The following is a 24,402-nucleotide window of genomic DNA, read 5'->3' on the forward strand; positions in this document are numbered from 1 at the left end:
GTGTAGGGAATCAAGCCCCTTGACCTGAAATAAGAGATTAGTCTTCATATGGGTGGTAAAAAAAAAACAACAGAATGGGGGTCAGGTAAATTAGAACAACAGAAGAAATACATCATGCCACCTCTGTCCCTCAATCTGGTAACACTTTGAACATATTATGGTGTAGTGCAGTGGTTCCAATAGTACAATTTCTTGGACCCTGTAAAGGACAGGAGTTGTCAGAAAATAGTTGTGATTAAGGGTAACTGTCATGCCTGAGGGTTGGTTTTGGGCTGGAACAGGCATGGGAGACTGAAGAGGAGATTTGAGAGGTGTAGATGAATTAAGGTGGTTTGAGCCAGGACCTCCTCATGTATAGATGTGAGGAGGTAGAGATACGGCAGTCGATGATGGGCCCAAAGGTGAGAACAGGAATAGAAAGTCTTTAATGAACAGCAGGTTGGAATGGAACTGAATATATAATACTGAATTAATCAACATAATTGGATTGGGACAGATGATGCTGGATTGAGAGCTGGATCAGTTTGAGACCGATGTTGATGATTTGAAGAACTTGATGGAATTGAGGGCCTGATTCTGACTTGCTCGCGAGCGCTGAGCGCTCGCAAGCGGGTCGATGGTGCCCTAGTGCACATGCGCACGACGGTGGCGGCTCCGTCGTGCGAATGCGCGAGACCCGAATAATGATGGCCAAGCCGTCGTTAAGGGTCTTGCACCAAAGGGGGCATGCTGTCAAAGGTGATTGACAGCACGCTCCCTTTGGTGGGCGTGCCAGGGGCGTGGCTGCCCAGATGGAGGCGTTCCCATGGGAATGCCTACCGTCTGGGTCCGGCCCCACTGACATCACTAGTGATAGAGCCAAAAGCACTCTGATAGAGCCAAAAGCACTCCTCGGCTTGCGGCAGCGAGACCCTACCGCAGGGTCTCGTCGCAAGCCCGATGGTCGCGATGGTCTTGACCATCGCGACCATCATTTTGGCCGCTCGCTATAGCTGTGGGTGACCCACAGCTATGCGAGCGGCCAGGAGGCCGCTCCAAAAAGGAGCAGGGACGGCCCTGATTCAGAGCGAGCGCTCTGTCAGAGCATCCGGCTCTGAATCAGGGCCTGAATCAGTTGTTGAAGAATTGATGAACTTGATCGATTTGAGACCAATGTTGAAGAATTGAAGAACTTAATTGATGAGTCCAATATGAATGAATTGATGAACTTGATCGGTTGGGACTGATGTTGATGAAATGAAGAATGTATTTTATAAGAGACCGATGTTGATGAATTGATGAACTTGATCTGTTGGGACCAATGTTGATGAATTGAGGAACTTAACTGATAAGAGTCCGATGTTGGAAGCATCGGATGAGACCGATGGTTGGAGGTATTGTCTGGAACTGATGGTGGCTCTAAGAACAAGTCTCAGTGGTAAAACCAGACTAGTGTGCCAGATGGTACAGGAGACTTGTTTACCATATCTAGGAACTGGATATAACAGACTGGGACCATTCAGACACAGAGTACTTGGAAGTTCAATACTGAGCTGTAACTTCAGCAAGAAGTGACATTGTACTGGCAAATAGGGCCAGTCAGGGAATGGAATTTATAGGGGTGGATCCTAAGGGATTGGATGCTGCAATCAGCTGGTCTGGGAGCAGCACTCTGAGTGGAGGAAGAGTGTCAGGTGAGAGTGTCCAACATAGCTGCATCCATACTGTTGTTCTGGAGGGAACTCTGGTGTGCAATTTGTATACCATCATGCTGGGGAGACACGCTGTGAGCAAGTGACTGCGAGAGCCATCTCCATGCTCAGTGACACGACATTGAGCAGACAGGGCAGGAGTAGACCTCAGCACCAGCCGGGAGCGATGTGCAGCGTGAGAGGACCTCTGTGCTATCCAAGAGTGATGCACACCATGAGTGGACCTCGGCGCTAGCCTGGACAGGCATCGGAAATGTAAAAACTTAAAAGGTGGTTTTAAGTGTCCAACTGAGGGGTCTATTTACCATGACAGTAACATGGTAGGGTTTGGGCATATTTTGTTCCCATTTTGTCTGGATAAATCTTGGGTAGCATGATCCCACTGTTGATTAATAGTTTACTATGAATCTATATATTGTCTAGAATAATACTTCCCTGCTATTCAGATGCCCTCTTCTCGCAGACTGAAGCTTAATGGTGTTAGAATTTTGCAAATACTGCTATTGAAGCTCATGTAAAAGGGTGTGAAAACACATAATTATGCCAAATTAGACATTTTAGATTTCTTTTTTCCAGTAAACTGCAGTTCAATTAATTTTTTACTATACTTTTAATGTGCATCAACACACTTGAAGGCTTATTCACTGAAAGGGATCACATTGTCAGTACAATGGTTTGCAGTTAAAGTATTTCTAAACCTACTGCAATTGAACAAGATAACTTCTTTGGTTGTTATAGAGGCATGTATAAAAAAGTGACAGGAGTGACTTTTTTGTGATAAATTTGAAATAGTCGTTTAAATAAATAGCATAAAATATGTTACATACATGTAAAATATAAATTAACGCTTTCATTTGTATGGCTAGAATCCAATATACAAGACCTGCTTTGGCAGTGGAACATGTTCATTGTGGAAAAAACATATCTAGAACTTGCAGAGGTGATAGGTGCGCAATTGACACAGGAATCCTTATCTACAACAATCATCAATGTATCTGTACACTGCAGTGTATGACATGCTTCTTTTACATTGCATTCTGCCTTCCCAGAAAATTATATATTGATTTTACCTGATCTTAGGATCAGATATATCAAATTAAGATAATTTCAGAGCACGGACAATGTTGTTTGACAACTAGAACGTATATTGCTTTGGGGTCACCTCTTGCTTAGAGGATACCAGTTTTTAAATAGTGATAATATATTTAACCCAATACATAATGGTGTGATAGTGTGTTTTCAACAGTGTTTATACCACAGGGCTTTGGAAACTAGATTAGATATATTGATTAGAGATATAGCACTAGGTATACATTTTGTGGTTATTAAACCTATCTCTGTAATAAATCTGGTGAACACTGAGGGACATTATATTTATTGTTAAGTAGGAGTTACTTACAGATGGGCATTGTGAAGATTGTGGTTGAGTAAAATAGCTGTTATATACTCATTTTTAGAAGTAAGAGGCATTGTGTTTATTTAATGCCATTGTTTGTAATTTGTAGATACTCACATAACAGCTTATGGTACTTCATCAGTAAGCAGACATGGTAGGATGATTAGGGTGGATTTGGGGTGATTTGAGGGCGTGCTTTACTCTATTGGGAGCTGGACTTATTTTCTTTCCATGTTGTATAGATAAATGCTGTCAGGAATGATGGTGAGCTCTAATAGCATCACTTCAGTGTTCCTTAAGTAAAACTGTACAATATGAATATCAATGCAGGCCATACAACTACTGCCTTGATTTCAAATTCTGCCGGTCAGATCCACCAATCGGTGATCGAAAACACCAATCCGCAGACAATGAGGATCGGCAATCCATCTGCGGATAGATAAAAACAGCTTTTTAAACATCCTTGACTAGCCTAACTAACTTTTTTGGTCAGGATTTTCAACACCAGGGAGGAAGCATCCAGAGAGGGAGAGGCTCAGATACCCAATATGATTCCATGAATTCTCATGAATTTTCTATAAAATATGTTACTCTTTCAGAAATGAAAAGATGTAATTTTAATATTTTTATGCTGGCAAGCATACAGTATATAAGAGAAAAATGTGCCACAACTATTAAATGTGGCAACATTTATACCTTTCCCACCTATGTAGCATAATAATAATAATAATAATAATAATAATAATAATAATAATAATAATAACCTTTATTTATTTGGCACCACAAAGGTTCTGCAGCACCTAACAAAGTACATAAACAGGTCAGCAGAACAAGAAAACAGTGACTTACAGAAAAAGACATTGCAGGACAAGTACATGGTATATAAACATTGCTGCAACAGCGCTCATATCACTCATATAAGTAGCAGGGTGGTACCATTGCTCTACAAATCACCTAGAAAATGGCCGCCGTGGCCATTTTCCTGGCATTTTGGGCAGGCGCAGTGAGAATATCACCGGGAAAATGGCTGCAGCGCCATTTTCCTGGTGATCTGTGCATGCGCAGTAGACTCTGGCAGAGCACTAGAGTTTACTCTAGTGCCCAGAGTCTGCTGTGCTCAGAGCACTGCTGGCAGCCTGGTGGAGACGAGGAGTCCCAGGACAGAAACTGCACACGGCCCCCTCCTCTGTTAATATGCCCCTAACATATCGATGTTCACAATATCGATACTGACATGTCTTCACTGCCAGAATGTCGATATTGTGAATGTTAACAATCAGAATGGTGACAATGTTATTTTAAGATAAACATAACTCTATGTCTTATCCAAATCCTAACAGTAGCCTCGACCTATCTCAACTAGAGATGAGCGGTTCAGATTCTGTGGAATCCGAACCGCTCCGAACATAGGGGATCCGAGTCCACCTGAACCCTGTTCGGGTGTTCCCCGCCTGACCCGGATTCCCATCCGGGGCCGAACAGCGGCCTCCTGATGTCGGATTTTTGCTAGAGAATCCGACATCAGGGCTCCTCTAGTGTAGGGCAGAACGCTGTGATAGCGGTCTGCCCTACACAGACACAAACACACAGCCGCCAGCGGCAGCTGTGTGTTTGTAATAGCAGCCAAAGAGAGTCAGTCAGACTCTCATTGGCTGCTGCACGGAGGGAGCCGGTTGGAGCTCACTCATGAGCTCCATCTTCCGGCTCCCTCCGCGTGTAATAGAGCAGCAGAGTGGGACAGACGGTGGCAGGAGTGGGGATTCAAGTAAGTTTATTTGTTTTTCTTTTTTTATGTGTAAGTGTTTTTAAGGGGGTGCTACTGGGGGGCATGCTAATGGGGGCACTGCTACTGGGGGGCATACTAATGGGGGGCATGCTAATGGGGGCACTACTACTTGGGGGCATACTACTGGGGGGCATGCTAATGGCACTGCTACTGGGGGGCATGCTAATGGGAGCACTACTACTGGGGGGCATACTACTGGGGGGCATACTACTGGGTGCATGCTAATGGGGGCACTGCTACTGGGGGGCATATTACTGGGGCTTATGCTAATGGGGGCACTGCTACTGGGGGCATACTACTGGGGGGCTTGCAAATGGGGGCACTGCTACTGGGGGGCATGCTAATTGGGGCACTGCTACTGGGGGGCATGCTAATGGGGCACTACTACTGGGGAGCATGCTACTGGGCACATGCTACTGGGGGGAATACTACTGGTAGGCATACTACTGGGGGCACTACTACTGGGGGGCATACTACTGGGGGGCATACTACTGCGGGGCATACTAATGGGGGCACTGCTACTGGGCGCATGCTACTGGGGGGCATACTACTGGGGGCATACTACTGCGGGGCATACTAATGGGGGCACTGCTACTGGGGGGCACTACTACTGGGGGCACTGCTACTAGGGGGCACTACTACTGGGGGCACTGCTTCTGGGGGGCATGCTAATGGGGGCACTACTACTGGGGGGCATACTACTGGGGGGCATAATACTGGGGGCATGCTACTGGGGGCATACTACTGGTGGGCATGCTAATGGGGGGCATACTACTGGGGGGCACTGCTACTGGGGGCATACTAATGGGGGCACTTCTATGGGGGGCATACTACTGGGGGGCATACTACTACTGGGGGCACTGCATAGGGGGCCCTACTACTAAGGGGACTGCATAGGGGGCACCAGTACTGGGTGCATTGTGTAAGGGACACCACCGCTGGGGGCATTGTATAAGTGGCACTACTACTGTGGGCTTTGTGTATAAGGGTCACTACTGTGGGCATTGTGTAAAAGGGTCACTACTGTGGGCATTGTGTAAAAGGGACACTACTGTGTGTAGTAACATAAATAAGAGACACTACTTTATGGTGTAATGTGAATCAGGGACACTATGTGCGGTGTAATGCGAATAAGATTGTGCACTGTGACTCCTAAGGCGGTAGCCCACTTTGTAAACAAGTACTGTGATTCTGCTTGCCGTACCCCACTGGGTAGGTGCACTACTTTTAATTTCTGACACTGCTGTGTGGCAATGTGTCATTGATGTGCTTTAAACTGTGGTGTCTGTGACACTGCTTTGTCGCTTGGTAACCATGAGTATATGGGAAAGATTTCTGGACTGCACAACCTGACTATATATATGATGGGAGGTGCTACCTGATGAGACTAATTGCAGGCACAGAAACAGACAAATCTCAGGTCACAACTCCAAATTATTAATAATATATATAAATGCAATAACATTTTGCAATCAATACAGGTTTTTAGCATAATCATGGCCAAGGTTATGGGCCTACCCACCATATCCAGGTAACCTCTTTCGGGTAGGTCCCTAACATACTAGGGTTCAAATCCAGAGCGCAGGACCCCCCAAAACTGGCCCAGCCAAGCTGCCCCAGGGCACCACCATAGTAAGAAAAGTACAGTGTAAAGAGATAGTTAGGAGCAGCTGCAGCTGCATATAAAGAATGAAAATTAAAAAGTGAAGTACATATATATTAAACACACAGTGAAGGGTTAAAATGTGTTATAAAGGAAAATGTGTTATAATGTGGTGCCCTGAGACATATCAACCAATGCAATCTAGGGGGACCCACGCCCCAAAAATGAACCAAAGTTGCACTACAGTATATAACTTGTAGGACTTATCTAGAATTGTGCCTAATACAGTGTGCATATACATTACCATATTCCATGCTTTTAAACCAATAAGGAAGGGTGCTAGTCCAGAATGAGGGTGTCTCCTTTCCCTCAGAAGTGCAATAAAGCACATTAAATGGAGTATATGGGAAAGATTTCTGGACTGCACAACCTGACTAAATATATCATGGGAGGTGCTACCTGATGAGACTAATTGAAGGCACAGAAACAGACAAATCTCAGGTGCACAACTCCAAATTATTAATAATATATATAAATGCTATAACATTTTGCAATCAATAGAGGGTTTTAGCATAATCGTGGCCAAGGTTATGGGCCTACCCACCATATCCAGGTAACCTCTTTCGGGTAGGTCCCTAACATACTACGGTTCAAATCCAGAGTGCAGGACCCCCCAAAACTGTCCCAGCCTGGGCACCACCATAGTAAGAAAAGTGCCGTGTAAAGAGATAGTTAGGAGCAGCTGCAGCTGCATATAAAGAATGAAAATAAAAAAGTTAAGTACATATATATTAAATACTAAATATATATATATTATATACTAAATATACTAATACATATATATTAAACACACACAGTGAACTGTGGGCCTGATTCAGAGCCGGACGCTATTTGCGCTCGCTCGTTTAGAAAAAGGGGCCGGCTATCTAAATTGAGAGTTCACTCTTTGCGGTCTGTTAACACCTCTATGTCTGAGCGAGCGAATGAAACATGCTCTCGCTATTTTGCAAAGACGCCCCATGGCCGCAATTGTGGAGTTTTTGAATTATTAACAGACACACAGGGCCGGCGACCAAATTTGGGGGCGTGGCCTAATTACCATAGGCCACACCCACTATGTGACGTTATTTGGAGGCGTGCCCGCATGGCACGCCTCCAAATAACGTCAGGCTGGGGGTAAAGCCCAGCAAACCGTCACTGGTTGGGCTTCCCCCAGCCCTCTTCCGTCAGTGAATGGATGCCGCGCGCATGCGCGCGGCATCCATTCACACTCCGGGGGTCCGGCACCGCCGCACAGCTGTGGCGGTGGGGGTCCCCAACCTCCCAAGTAGACCACCCGCGGGCCACTTCGGCCCGCGGATGGAGCAGCGGGACAGTACTGTCCCGCTGAAATTGGGATGCTGGGGAAGGGTGCCGCCCTCTGCAGGTGGTGCCTTTGTGCGACCACACTGGTCGAACACCCCTAGAGCCGGCCCTGCAGACACATACTGTACAACTTGGTGTCAGAATAAACTGGAGCCCAGATGAACTGGAGGCCAAAATGTATTGGAACCCAAACTATATGAACCCAGATTGACTAGACAAGCACATTTATATTTTGCCTCATCACCCTCACATGCTTCCCTTACAATATTGGTAATAGTAGGGAATACATATTACTGGAGAAACTGCAGAACAGCACTCTCTGTTTTAGAACCTGTGTGATAAGCATGTCAGGCACCACCCATGATCTGCATTAATTCTGATTTCCTGCAAATATAACTTAATTAATGTTTATGTAGTTGAGCTTACGTTTTTTATGGGTACAATGTATCTCTCTGCTGAAGCCTATGTTCATGATTAACCACTTCAAAGATGCCCTCAAGTTTTTTAACATGACATTGAAGAGTGTTCAGCGTTATTGGACTAGAAAGGGGAGTATCAGAGTATCTGTAAGTCTTGAACATTAGTGGTAGCGAAAACAAAAAGGACAGAGAATTTCTATAGCACCCTTACCTCTACTTTAAAAAAACATAATACATATGATTAGTCTACAGTCACTGTCGACAGGAGAAATATCTCTGTTACATATATAGATTGTGCTCAATCACATGGACAACTAGCACAGACGGGTCAGAACAAGACAGGGTGCATAGTGGAATCTCTTACTCAATATACACCACTATGCTTGCCCTGAACCCTACACATAGTTGTATTTAAACAGAAATTGGGTGGTGGGTCATACTTGTGAAAGGTCCACCCATGTAGCCCCAACCAATCAGCTTCATAGCTATTCATTTCATTAAATGATACCTAGAAGCTGATTGGTTGCTGTGAATTTATTATGCACTTGTCCTTTGTAGATGGTTTGATACATTGGCCCCTAGCATCTTCCCTCCTATAGAACAAATTCTACGTAGATCAGTAATCATCAGGCGTCTGAACACTGCATACACTAAAACATACTGGGGCTGATTCAGACGCGTTCGCTATGAAGTAAACACTCATAGCTAGCCAATAGTGGCTAACTGCGCATGCATAAACATAGCAATAAGCATGCGCAAAACAATGCGAGAGATCAGGATGCGTTCGCTTGCTGCATATAGATTGCCCAGTAGAGTGATTGACAGGACAGGCCGTTTGTGGTTGGTGACAGGGGCTGACCACTGGAAACGGGGGAGGCATGCATAACTAAAAGGCAGCATCATAGTACACATCACTCGGTGGGATTTCACTCAGAAGGGATCGCTGTGCTTGCGGCAGGGTAAAGGCAACCTTAAGTGATGCGATCGCATCCGATGGTACTCGATGTACCCATGGTTACAAGCACTTCCTGGAGATGATGTGCGCAAGTGGCCATCTTATGAATGGCTGGTGGGCGTCTACCTACACAAAGCGATTACACGCCAAGAGTAAATAGTAAATAGTAACGCCAAGAGTGGGTGTGCTTATGCCTTCCCGTGCGATAGCTTGCCATGCCGTCACTAAGCTGCACTTGCATTTGCTGGTAGCGAGCGTACGCATCTAGCAAGTGGGTCTGATTGAGCTCCACAGTGCTATGTCATTATATTCACCTCACCTATGCTAATATTTTTTTGCAAAAAATGACTTTAGTATTCACTTGTATAATTATTTTTTCCACCGGCGTCAGAATTTTTTGTTGTTGATTCCTTTCTATTTGTCAGTATCATTTTAGTGGTGTTGTGAGTATGAAAGAGTGTGAAAATGGTAATATTATATAGTAACAGGAATATGGAAATACTGTGGCATCAGCCTGCCTTGTCACAGCAGAAGTAATATCTAATCCGGTGTCTGTATACTGAAGCATTTATGTAATATACTGTAGATGACATTAATGGAATGGGTACGTAATACAGCCAGACGGAAGCCCGGCGGTTGAAATACTGATGCCGGAAGGCTGGCAGAAGAAAATTCCAACAGTAGTGGTAAGTAGGCTATCCCTAACTCTCCCCCCCCTAACCCTCCCTTAATGGTGCCTAACTATAACCTTTCCCCCTAGTGCCTAACACTAGCCTCCCCCCAGAGGTGCCTAAACCCAACCTCCTCTCCCCACACCCTAAACCTAACCCTCCTGGGGGGTGTCTAATCCTAACCTCCCCTAGTGGTGCCTAACCCTAACCCTAACCCCTCCATTCCCTAGCCTAACCCTCCAGGGAGGTCGGGGGTGCCTAATCCTAAATCCCCCCGGGAGTCTCTAAACATACCCCCCCTGGGCTAACATCTCCCGACGCCCGGGTACCTACGTTCGGAATGCCGGGCATCTGGATTTTGGCGTTGGGCTAATGATAGGCTTCGGTATTTAGATGCCTATATTTAGTCCCATGCCGGGATTTCAGTGTCGAGAAGTCGGCGGTTGGCATTTTGACCGCCGGCTTCCTGACTACATCCCAACATTAATTAATAGGGGTCCAGTCTTGGCAAAGACTCATGTCATGTAATCCCTGTGAGTAATAAGCTCAGTCATAATAACTATTCATCAGTAATGTACAGAACATACAGCATAATCTAGGAATGCTTATAATGCTCATTTTTAGTTTTTAAATTATACCTTCTCTTCTTTCTATCCCTAAACAAAGCTGACCCCCTCCCCCCCTTCACAAACCCTAAAGATACTGACATGGACTACTGGAATGGAGACAATTAACCACAAAAAGTTGAGTTTGTTTTGACAACTGGCAGTACATTAAATCTTTCCTGTTCGGGATTTTTTTTCTTATCGAGAACAAAATGCACCAAACATAATCCGTTGTTTCATATCAATATTGAAAATGTTCTCATTTATGTGACATATCTTTAGGAGCCTGAAACATGATTTTTGGAAACGCGAAAGACACTTTCATGCTCTCCAGATAGCAATACTTCATAACTGTTACATGCAATTAGACTTTTCAGGTGACGGATTTCATTGTTTCATGAAAAGTGTAAAGCTAATAGCCGCTAAAATCTGTGTGTTACTATTTAAATGTATTTATTATATATTTTATTCTGCAGCGCTTAAATTATTTGTTAATCATCTATTTACACTTTTACAAAAACATGCTGGGCCAAAGGTAATAGGGTGACAGTTTATAGTATTTAGCAGTAAACTCTCACATTAGTCAAATTTTAGCTTCAAAATGGGAAAACATCTGGATGAGAGTTTAAATCATGAGAGTTTTTGGAGTCTAAAAACATGTGAGTTTGCATGTTCTCGGACTCTATTACGTTGGGCGAGTTTAAAAACTGTGAGAGTTTACTGCTAAACTCTCACATTTTCTAAACTCTCACCATATTACCTTTGGCTCACTATGTACTGACCACAATGAAAACAGTACATAATAAGATGATAAAATATAGATGTTATTTTATAGGCCTCAGTATGGTAAAATGAAAAAGAACCAGGAAGGAAGCTGATTTGTAGACTGTAAGCATTAGTGTAAGTAGGGATGCCTCACCTTGGAAACCAATGCATACAGTATTGTGAAAGCCTGCTAAATGCTGAAAGTGCAGATGCTTATGTGAGTCAAGTTTTATTGTCACATTTTCTGACAAGCGTCTGCTTTTTGGCAATTTACACATTGCCTGCAGTGTTCAGAAATGCTAAAATTTGGTAAAATATAATGTAGATCTATGGAGGCGCTGTGTCAGGACTGCGACTATTTCAGTACATAAAGATAGATTACTTTTTCCAAAGTTCCTTTGTGGTTGTTGGAGGAGCTATCCTGTTTGCTGGAGTTCTTCACATGCAGGAATAGAGAGTTAAAGTGATCATCTGTTTCCAAGGTGTTGTCAGGTTGTGGGATTCCTAGATTGCTCATTGTTTCAAACCTGATTCCATTTGGGTCACATGTTCTGAACTTCCTATGGATCACAGACCTCTAGTATAAAGCCAGTTACTAACTGTGTCTCAGTGTCTGTGCAACATTACTTTCAGGTGTTTCTTGGACTCCTGCCAGGTCCCTGTTGTGCCTGTAAGTTGCTGTGGACTTGCTATATCTCCGCTCATGTTCCAGCTAAACTTCTGATGCCGAGCTCAGCATAGCCATTGCCTAAGTATTGCTTTCTGCTCCACTGCTGTGGTTTCACCTTTTGCTGCACTATTTACTTTGCCTGTTGCCTCTCACTCCTGTGGACATCTAATCCATCTTTGTTACAGTTGTCAACTGCACCATTACAGTTATCATCACCGCATTGCGGGGCTCAACCCTGTTCCGGATTCTAGTCACACTGCAGGGCTCAACCCTGTTCCAAAACCACACTGCTTCACAAGGCTCAACCCTGCTTCAACCTTCATTGCATCGCAGGGCTCAACCCCGTTCCGGATTCTAGTCACACTGCAGGGATCGACCCTGTTCCGGAACCACACCACTTCACAGGGCTCAACCCTGCTCCGATCTCACCACATCACAGGGCTCAACCCTGCTCCGATCTCACCGCTTCACAGGGCTCAACCCTGCTCTGACCTCACCGCATCACAGGGCTCAACCCTGCTCCAATCTCACCGCTTCACAGGGCTCAACCCTGCTCCGACCTCATCACATCACAGGGTTAAACCCTGCTCCGACTTCATCGCATCACAGGGCTCAACACTGTTCTGACCTCATCGCATCACAGGGCTCAACCCATCCCCAACCTCACCCCATCACAGGGCTCAACCCTGCTTCAACCTCACAGCATCACAGGGCTCAACCCTGCTCCGTATTTCACATCACAGGGCTCACTCTGCTCCGGATCTCCATCACTACAGGGTTCCACCCAGGTGAAGCTCCTCTATACCATCCTGAGGTGTTAGCCTCATACTGGACTCGGGGTTCCCTACCATATTAACTTTTCTGTGTTGGGGACTGTATGGGGGTTTTTCTCCTATACTCATTGTTGCTTATGTGAACCTCAGGATTTAAGTTGGTGGGACCACAGCACTGCCAATTTCAAAGCAGCCTCCATATATTTTTATGGTGGCTTGTTAGACATGTGTCATTTTTATATTACAACCCAACCAATGTTCTCAACTGTGTTTATTTTGCATGAAGATGTCGCCAGTGTTTAGCTGTTGATAAAGTTAGATAAAAACAAAAGGTAGCTAAGTGGGTGTTTTATCCAGACACTGTTATAGAAGGAGGTGTTTCTTCTCTTCTTTCCTCCATATTAAGAAAGCAGCATGTTGAAGTTTGCAGCATGTGTTTGATTCTGTTTACACTTAAATAAAGATTCCCTGTTTGAAGATACTTTGTACTCAGTGGTCTCCTAGACAGCTACTGTATAAGACACTTGTAACATCACATGGTGGCAGACCAGATGATGAAATTACATTAGAGTATGCTAAAGGGTAACTTGTGGATTAATTAAATCACAAGAGAAAAAATGCAACTAATCATGACATAGCATTTAGAGTTCAGGATTGTATTGTGTACAAGAAACCTAGTCATTTAAATGCCAATTGCAGTCTGGAAAAGCAGAATGAAACAGATAAAGAAACAAGGTGCAAAGCAAAATGCAAAGAGTTCTATAAAGGAACTGGAAAATACTTCTAATGCTGAATGTGCTTTCAATACAAACAGAGTCACAGTGTTAAATGCTTGGTATATTGACTCAGAAGCTACAAGTCATTTAACAAATTTTAAGAATATCTGTACTCAGTTAGACCAAAGCAATTTAGAAAGAATACCTTAGTATAGTCATTATATGGTCTCAGAAGGTCAGAAGGCATAGGATCATTTTATATTTACTGTCCAGTCTCTCCAAAATTTAACAGAAAGATTGTTATGAAGAATGTCTTACAGTTTTTATGTACCTAATCTTGACATTAATCTGTTGTCTGTGAAAAGGCTTACAAAGCAAGGACATGTTGTGACATTTATATGTGATAAATGCATTATAAAATTTTATCCAGATGCTGTTATAGACGGAAAGAAAGCAGCATGTTAAAATTTTTAGCATGTATATGATCCTGTTCATCCTTAAATAAAGAGTTCCTGTTTGATTATGCTTTCTGCTGCTCTGATATAGCATATTTGCTAACAGGGCTGCTATGTTGTCGGATTAACCAAGATCCAAAATGTGAAGGATCCCTCCCTTGTACTGTCCACTCGCACATGCGCCAGTGGATTTTGGCACATGTGCAGTACCACACCTGGGGTCCGAAGCAGGAAGTAAAGTGATCACATATGCAAGGATCCTGTCCCTGTGAAAGATTTGTCTTTACATTGATTTAGCAAAATAAAAGTCACTAGGGCAACTGAGCTATCCTTGTTCCCCAGCACCACTGGCCAGCAGCTGTAAGATTAATCTTAGCAATTGGTAAAATAGGTGACAAGTGAAACTAGAAGTAGGTAAAGGAAAACGCTAAATTATGCCATTAAGCTGTCTGGAAGTAATCAAGAAGTATCACCACACTTCCAATAATTTATTCTGCATTGAAAAAAGATTTTATGGTCGAAATGCGTAGTTAGCAGAGGAGCTGTTTAGCAATATTCTGTGCTACTTCACCTACCGTGATTCTGAGAGCCAGTCCAAGCGTTATTCCCGAGCTGATTATCAATTGTCATTGAGACTGTTCAAATGTTTTTGCTACTATAGCTTGATCTGGTAAAAAGGTAATCTTAGCTTTTCTATGACTGCATTTTGTCTAAATGTATTCCAAATAAATGTTTATCATAGTATTTTCCTGGTACCATTTACGTTACCTTGAATGTTGGAGGGCCAGAGTCAGAAGTCTGAAGATAAAAAAGTTATTTGCCATCTAATTACCTGGGCACAAGGGTATGTCCAAATATTAGTTCTAGCCTGCTACACTATATTATTTTGTTGTTTGCTCTTGTTTCATACTATATATGACCCTGGCAGAAATCACATCTAGGGGAATCTTGTGATACGGATCATCCTATTTTGATTGGGAATTATTTACAAACTTTTATTGAACTCTTTACCAAGCATCTTTGCCTTTTATTGGTTAAGTATATAGTTTATACCTACACATATACAGTATATATATGTTAACAGTAACCCGGCACTCAATATAATGGCAATGTATTACCCCGTTGCCCTCCATAGCTGGTGTTAAATTCACCTATCATACTGTACCAAACTTTCTAGGCCCTTTGAAATAAGGATGCTTTAAATGTACAGGCTGTGTCACCTGCAGCTAAATGACTACAAGTGACATTATTAAACACTCCTATTCAACAAGACTATTTAGGATATTCCACCATGTATCTTGCACCAGTAAATTCATAGTTTATGCTTTAATATGCACCTGCAGCAAATACTATATTGGGAAGACAGAGCGCCAGTTCAAAGCGAGGATGGCAATGCACAGATCTGCGATACGTGCTGCCATCCTCTCATTAACTAGCGAACAACCTGTAGCGAGGCATTTTGCCTCTGTAGGTCACTCCTTATTGGCTATGAAACGCATTATTATAGATGAAGTCCCCCCACTAGCAAGAGGTGGTAATAGATCCAAGTTGTTCCTGCAGAAGAAAGCTAAATAGATCTTTTTGCTAGATAATTTGAGTCCCAGGGGGTTAAATGAAACCATGGGCTTACAGTGCTTCTTATAACCTGTGATACTTTATCTCTGTTGGCGTTTTTTATATGTTTGTAATGTCTAGAATTGACTGATCTAATATGTAAAAATGTAAAGATTTAATATATACAGTATATAATATTTATCCTGGTTGAATTTTTATGCACTAACAATTGTGTGATCATATGATAGGGACAAGCGTATTTACTTAATTTGGGTCTTGGTAGCCCACTTGCATAATGGGCGCACATTCAGCAGAAGCTATATAGGTGTATTATATGATAGTTACACTATGGGTTATGTACCCTTGTTTTGAGATCTATCATTTGAGTATATATAGACTTAATGTATTCATTGTCTATTGTAATAGTGTATAATGTGTGTTGTCATGGTCATGGGTAGAATGGGAACACGTCATCATGAGGCGCGTGCCAGTGGGAGCTGAGCTGGAAGTCAGGCTGGAGGATGCGGCACCTTTGTGATGGGGAGCACTTATATAGGGTCCATTGTTTTTCATCTATGTATGTCCTGATGAAAATGCAAATGCATTGAAACATCGACCAAAGTGATGGCTGTGTCGTCTTTCTTTCAAAATCCCTGAGTGCCACCGTCAATGTGATTGGTGTCTATATATACAGTATATATATAAATAATAATAAATATATATATATATATATATATGAGCGGGTCCGAGACGAGAACCGAGCTAGGGTCGGGATTTCTTGCCTGACTCAGATCCGAGAAAATGAGGCAAAATGCGTCATTCTCCCTCTGTCGGATTCTTGCGGGTTTGGATAATATAAAGGTCCCCACGATAGGCACCATTTTCACTCCGGCTGTAGAGAGAGAAGCTAGCAGATGTAGTCAGTCACTGTCAGTCACTCAGTGTATGGTGTCCAGTTGGGGTCTTGGCCTGAAGGCTGCTGATGTGTTGTCCATAAAGAGGCTTATCCTGCAGTATATAAAAGGAGGCTTCCTTCATTGGATGCTGCAGATGCTGTGTCACTTGTCCGGTCAATTAACTGTGGCTGCTGCTGTGTTGTTGTCCTGTCCATCAGGCTAGGGCTGCAGTCCATAAAAGGGGTACTGTGTTGTCCAGTAGGAGTGCTTTGTCAATTAGGGGTAGTCTTTCCTATTGTAAAAAAAAAATGTTTGTGTGTGTGCATTATTATTTTTTGATGACACTGCCGCAGTTTATCATTCATGTATTTGTGACTCTGCAGGTGGTCTGTCTGCACTCAGCACCAGTCTGTTATGCAGTCCATAAAAAAGGGGTGCTGTCTGTGTTGTTCATCAAGGGGCTGTTGCCTCATTCAGGTGTGCTCTTCCCCAGTGTCCAAAAAATAAAAGTGCTTTTTTGTGTATGTGTGTACATTAGCACCTTAACTGTGCTATTATTATACGGTGACTCAGCTGCAGTTTATCATCCACGTATTTGTGTCTCTGCAGGTGGTCTGTCCGCACTCTACAGGGGTGCCTTGTTGTCCATAAAAACGGTGTGCTGTCTGTGTTGTTCATCAAGGGGCTGCTGCCTCATTCAGGGGTGCTCTTCCCCAGTGTAAAAAAAATGAAAGTGAATTAAATTAAATCAAATTCAATCCACAAAAATTATATATCTTTTTTTGTGTGTGTGTGTGTGTTAGAAACTTAGCGGCGCTATTATTGTACAGTGACACTGCTGCAGTTTATCGTCCACATATTTGTGACTCTGCAGGTGGTCTGTCCGCACTCGGCAGGGGTGCTTTGTTGTCCATAAAAAAGGGGTGCTGTCTGTGTTGCTTAACAAGGGGCTGCTGCCTTATTCAGAGGTGCTCATCCCCAGTGTAAAAAAAAAATTGTTCGGTGACACTGCCAGTCAGACTGCAGTATAAGTTTGTTGATATGGAGGATGATCAAATGAGAGGAGAGCAGGAACTACATACCAGTCTTTAAGCTGCTGCCAGCAGTCATGATGACGATGCAAGGCCATCAACGTTATCTACGAAGGCCAATGCCCAAGGGCTTAAATCAAAATAAAACAAGCAATGTTTTACAGTTTTAAAGAAAAAAAATTCAAAGCTAAGTCAGCTGCAGAGAAACAAAAAAATATCAATATGCCATTTACTACACAAAGTGGCAAGGAAAGGATAAGTCCTTGGCCTTTATTTATGACGGGTGGTTATGATGATGTAAGCCCTTCTCCCTGTAGAAGTGTCAAAAAAATAAAAATCACTAAGACACATGAACCAACTGTGTGCTCAAAAAAGTCACCGATCCCAGAGGAGAGTCCAAGTATGTCCGCGGTTGCCATGTGTGAGACTGACCTTTCTAATACTGTACTTAAAAAGGATCTTTCCACCAATTGTGTGCCCTCTGCAAATGTGGGGATGAGCAGCACAAATCAACATGCTAACATAGAAATCAAGGATGCTTCTGTGGAATTGCACCAGGAGGATGAGGAAGATATTTCTGTAGTTGGCGCTACCAAGAATGATGAGGATGTTGATGAGGAGGATGTTGATGAGGATGTTGTTTGTGTAAATCAGACAACAATTGTTGCCCATGTATGAAAAAGTCCATTGTCATACCGGGGCAAACGACAAAAAAATCCACTTCTCATGTGTGGAATTATTTACACCCAAATGCGGACAAAAGTTGCCAAGCGATCTGTAATGTTTTCCAAGCAAAAGCGAGTAGAGGTAAGGACCTTAACCATCTTGGAGTCTGCTCCCTGTTATGTCACTTGCAGTGCAGTCATAAAATTCCAAAGTTTTTGCAAAATTCAGAAACTTTGGCTAAAAATGTAAGTCCAGTGTCACTTAGCTGCTTCTTTCACTCTGTTAGATCCAAGTGCCTGCAATCTCCACCACCAACACCTGCATCAACATCCTCAATCGTGATCAGAAGTACCTGCTGCATCCAATTTCATAAGCATGACTGACTCCTCTCCTATACGTGATTCCACAGAAGGATCCTTCAGTGCTACGCCTGTGCTGCTGCTGGGGGTGGATCTTCATCCCAGAAAAGGACCAAGAAGACTACTACTTGTAGTAATTTAAAAAAAAAATGTCTATTCAACAATCCTTTGATAGTGTAAGTAAGTATAACAGCTGTCACCCAGTTTCACAGTGGATCACTGACGCCATGATGGCTGTACTAGTATTAGATGGTGAAATAATAGAAAATGAGGATGATAATGTTGAGGAACTGCAAAAGGAGAATGAGGGGGAAATTTGTGTCCTATCGGATGATAATGAGGATGTTTATGATAAGGATGTTGTTTGGGTAAATCAGCCACCAGTGGCAGCAGTCCTTGCTCATGATAAAAAAGAAAGACAGAAAAGCCATGTCTTGGGCATGGAATTATTTTAATCTATATTCTGACAACAGTTGTGGAGGCATCTGTTCCATTTGTAAAGCCAAAGTTAGCAGCGAAAGGGACGTTAACCATCTAGGCACCTCCTCCCTCTTATATCATTTGCAGCGAGTTCATGCAATTTGTTTAAAAAAATTATAATAAATTGTAAATTATTAACAAGCAGTCCAGTATCAGCTACCAGCAGTTTGGACCAGCTCATGCAATCTCCACCACCAACACCCTCATCATCAACCTCCTCCTTAATAATTGGAGGTAGTCCTTTCAAAAATTGTTTTGTGGGGGCCCAAACAAACCAAGGACTTCAGCCGCAAAAGTGTCAGTCCTTGTCGTTAAAGTACTTGGTTTGTTAAACTATGCATGTCCTTTTTAATATCCCACATAAGAGTGTGTGGGCGGGCCCAAGAACAATTCCATTATGCACCTCTTTTCTTTACATTTTACACAATTTGGGGCATTGCCGACTGACATTATTATAGTTTATTAAACTGCCATCCAGTCTGCCACTGCTGTGAGGCAATGTTTCATAGATGTCCTATATTTATTTAAACTGCTGTGCGTTTGTGCTGCTGCTCTGTCGCTTACTTTAGCCAGCCAGCTCGCTGCAGCCTTTGGCCTATATTGGTGAAAAATAGTGAAATCAATATTGTGAGCTGTGAGGTGGTTAAAAATGCCTGGAAATGCCTGAAAATGATTGTTATTAAGGTTAATATTACTATAGGAACAAAATACAGGCCCAAATTATGTGGTTGTAGCTGTTTATATCATTTTTTTGAAAAAATATCCAGATCCAAAACCTTCAAGGAGATACAGATCCAAAACTAAAACATGGTCCCTAATATATATAAAACTTTCCTGGCTTTACTATTAGAGCACCTTTGCAGTACTACCAGTGAAGGCTAGGGCTTGTTATAGGTGGCAATAACTTTCACCTATGGGAGCTTTGGTAAATAAACAAAAGTCCTAACTCTTAAAACTACATGTTTTTGCAGGATGTAGGGCTTAGAGCCATTGGCTAGACCCCATAATCTAGTGGCTAGGCATTTAAAAGTTTTAGGAGCCAAAGAAAATGGCTTGAGTGTGAAAGAGCAATAAAATAGTGTAAGGTAATATATAGTATGGGGAAGTAGCTGGCATCCCGGAGTGCGGAATACCAACAGTCTAAATACCGGCAGCGAAATCCCAACAGGTCGGGATCTCGGCACCAGTATCCCGACCGTCGGCATCCCGAAGGTAAGTATCCGGCCGTTAGGGGGAGGTTAGGGTGCAAGGTTAGGGTTAGGCACTAGGGGGAGGGTTAGGGTTAGGCACCGGGAAGGGAGTGTTAGGATTAGGATGCAGGGAGGGGAGGATAGGTTTAGGCACCGGGGTGAGGTTTAGGGTGCAGGGAGGGAGAGGTTAGGCTTAGGCACTAAAGGGGGAAGGTTAGGGTTAAGCACCAGGGTGGGAGGTTTAGGGTTAAGGTAGGGGTTAGGAAAACACTTACCGTTCATTCCTATGGTTTAGGGATTCTGACTGTTAGGATGTTGCTGTCGGTATTCTGATCAGCGGCATCCCGACAGCCGGGATTTCATACCCAACCCATAGTATAGCATGGTAACTTATGCGGTGCAGTAGTTACACAGATTAGAGGGCCTAGCATAGAGTTTTAAAAAGAAATGTCATTTAAGTACTCATATAGAAATGTGCTTAGTGTACCTAATAGCTTCATGCACTCATATCATTGATAGCAATTAATGACAACTCCTTCTCAGTGTCTTACTTTATTTTATCATGGACGTCATCCAAAGTAAATTAGTGTAGCAACGCATGCTATATTTTTAGCCGCCAACCATGAAAAAAGTATGGCCTGGCACTCCTGCCAAGAATCTGCTAAAAGAAAAGCTTGATGCCAGTTAACCTTATCTATCAATCTGATTAAAATACAGAACTTGTACATTCCTTTCAAATATAAGGGCAGAGAAAATGGTTCAGGCAGTACATATGCCAGTACACTGGTTAAGTGCATGAACATTCTGATCTAGTCACCATTCCTGTAACAATTTTAGAATATTGTTCAGGTCGGTTAAGGTTATGGTTAAGTCTGCCATATAGGTAAGAGATGTATGAAATGCAGATGAGGGCAAGCTGTAAGTAAAGTAATTGTAAAAACTAGCATTGTAATCAAACAAAAGTATTATAAAAACTCACTGATGGCTGATCATACCATGACCCTCATGAGCTATTATTATTATTATTATTTATTTTATGGCGCAACAAGGGTTCCACAAACAAATGAGCAAAACAAGAAAACAGTGACATAGAGTACAAAGCAATGCAGGACAAGGACATGGTTTATAAACATTGCTGCATCCACACTCAAATAAGCAGCAGGGTGGCAGCACTCAAAGGTTAGTTACCATTCTAGGGTGTATAAGATAGTGTAAGTAAGGGAAAGGAGAAGCACAGGAGGGAAGAGGGCCCTGCTCGTGAGAGTGTACTGTCTAAAGGGGAAGAGCAGACAGACAGGGCTGACACAAATGGGGTAGTCAGTGAGGAAGGGCCAAGGAGCAGTGGGTTAGGATAAGAGCTGGATAGCTTTGATGAAGTAAGTTTTAAGAGCCCTTTTGAAGTTTAGTAGAGAGGTGGAGAGTCTGATAGGGAGAGGGAGAGAATTCCAGAGGTAGGGAGCAGCACATGAATCAGATAAAAATTTAAAACAGTGCAGAATGACAGACAACTGTGTGACATTTAAATTGATAACATTTTATTTTAACAATAAATTAAATTTGAGTGGTAATTAATTAACTATATATGATGGCAGAATAAGGAAAGGGCAGGTAAACAAGACAAATTCATGCATAGCACAAACTCATTTGCTGGTGTTCAACTCTCTTTCCAACTTTACACATTGAACCCATCCGTGCAGATTGTATCATCCCTCCCTCAAACTTAGGGCCTGATTCAGCAAGAAATTCAATTTCAAAACTGCACATTTCTTGCTGATAATGCAAATGCAGCAAGAGGTGTATGACACTCCTTGCTGCATTTGCGATCCCAGCACTGCAAAAGGAGGTCGCAGTGCTGGGATCACCAACACGACCATCGGTGGTCGATGGTCGCGATGGTAGACGGCGCCGGGCTGCCGGCCAGGTGAGTAACCCTCAACTTACTCAGCCTGGCCCGGCTTGCGAACCCAGGATACTGTGCTGATCAATGCAGATCCTGGGCTTTCCACTCCCCGGAAAACGGGGTAGATACGAGAGAAAAGAGATAAGAGAAAAGCTAAAACTAATTAAATACACATCAATTATACTAAAGGAGTATAAACAGAATTTATCATACCTATTTTAAAATCCTCTGAGCTGCATAAAAATGAGAAATCTGGATCTCCCACTTTGAATATTGCCACAGTAATAACAAGCTAATGTTTCTTTGTTTGTTAAGCCATAAGCCGCTCTGTACAAAGTTTGTACCTTTTGGCATAAGTAAGCTTGTGAATAGCTTTTAAGAAAAAAAAAGTTTTATCAGATGGCAGGAATAACATATACAGAATAATAACATTATAAAACCATGTCATTACACTGTTTTGACTTACAAGGAAAGACTTGTATAAGCACCCAAATCATGGATTCATTAATTAAACATGCACTCCTTGTCTGCTCTCGGCTTGTATATTACATTAAATGGATAAAATAATTAGAGCTGTAGAAAAATTAAGCGCTTACAAGCTTGTCAGCACCAGCAGAACCGTATATTATTTTTTTTAAAAGCAAAGGAAATCACAGGTTTAGCCACCCTTCCCTTCAGTTCTGTGAGTTCTCTTGTATGTTATATTTTCCTGGGTTGGAGCCCAGACAAAATTCTACACCTGCCAACACTAGCTAATACTACTTTGATCTGTTAAGACTCCACTACCTGCTCCAAATAAGAGTTTACACAGAAACCAACCAGCATTGAAAATAACCATTTCCACTAAGGAGTCTACGTAGAAATGCAGAAAATGTGGATTGGGTGCAATGCAAGTGAATTGAACCATGTTTAAATACTCTTACAAACATTTCTCAGCACATAATCTACCCAAGGGATGTCTTTTACTAACCGAAATATGCTGCTCCTCTTTGGACCTGCGTCTGCTCCTATTTATTAATAACAAGGTACAGAGATGTTGATATAACAGAACGCAACCAAATCAGGCATTTGAACAGAAGAATAGAAGTTATATTAATGAAAACATAATTGCAATAATTTGCATTCTCATTAATATTCATTCATCTCACAAAATGGCTACCTTCAACGGAAGTTAATTTTTCAGTGAAAAGCGCAAAGGCTTGCAAAACAAGATGGTGGCACTTGTGAATAAAATGGAATTTAAACTGTATGTTAGAAGATACATATAAAGGATAGATAGATAGATAGAGACGTGTCCTGCTACATCTCTCCTCCATACGCCATGTAGCACGCCCTGCTAGTCGCGCTGTGCCATAGCATATTGAGTCACATCATAACGTACTGAATCGAAGTAAAAACCGGAGAGTGTAACACAACTTTCTGTCCACCAGATGTCACTTTACCTAAATTGCACTGCGCATGCATAAAAAAAAGACAATGCAATGTCTTTAGTACCACTGCTGATACGCTAATTGAACCTGTCATTAGGTACAGTACGCTACAGTTGTCATGGATCGAGAGCTGTAATTGAGTGAGTAATAAAGGATGAAATTATTCTGTGTGTAAGTCCTGAGTACACTTTTGAAAAACAATTTATAAATGTGTTCTGCCATCATTATTACAGTTTATTATGATAGATAGATATATCAGCAAGACAACTTAAGAAAAATCAGAGCCAGTTTGTGCGACATTGTTCTGCAGTGATGTGCGGCACTAACACAGTGATAACATGCCTTAGAAATGAACAGTTGGGTTTGAAGGATACCGTATAAAACCACCCAAGTCTCAGCCCAGATAGAGGTGTCTCTGGATTACAAACCATCTGTGCGTTTAGTGCCCCACACTTGCAGCAATGTTGGCACTTCTGTGTCAATAGGAGCTTGTACAACATATTGCTAATCGGTACACAGCCATAAGTGTCTTCACTGCAACATCGACTGCCATCCAGGTCAGTGTGGTCCACGGCACTACACACTAAAACAAACGTGCCAGCACTAGGTATTACTTTCACTGACAGTGGGTGTACTACCTGGCGGCAGTGTGTTTGTTTTAGCAGCCAATAAGAGTCAGAAAGATTCTTAGTGGCTGCTGCACCCAGGGCCGGCATCGTACTGGAGCTCACTCTTGAGCTCCACCTTCTGGCTCCCGCAGTGGGTGAAGGAAGAGATGTCATGATGTCTCTCCCATAGTGCTGAGCGGGACAGAAGGCGTGGACAGTGGCAAGTGTAGGAGCGGGGATTCGAGTAAGTATAGTTTTGTGTTCTGTGTGTCTGTGTATTTTATGTGTAATGGGCACTACTACCATGGGCACTGTATAAGGGTCATTACTAGGGGCACTGCATAAGGGGCACTACTGGTGACACTGCTTACGGGCACTGTATAAGGGGCACTACTAGGGACACTGCATAAGGGGCACT

This window comes from Taudactylus pleione, unplaced genomic scaffold, assembly GCF_031769625.1.
Source record: "Taudactylus pleione unplaced genomic scaffold, aTauple2 ptg000556l, whole genome shotgun sequence".
Lineage (NCBI taxonomy): Eukaryota > Metazoa > Chordata > Amphibia > Anura > Myobatrachidae > Taudactylus > Taudactylus pleione.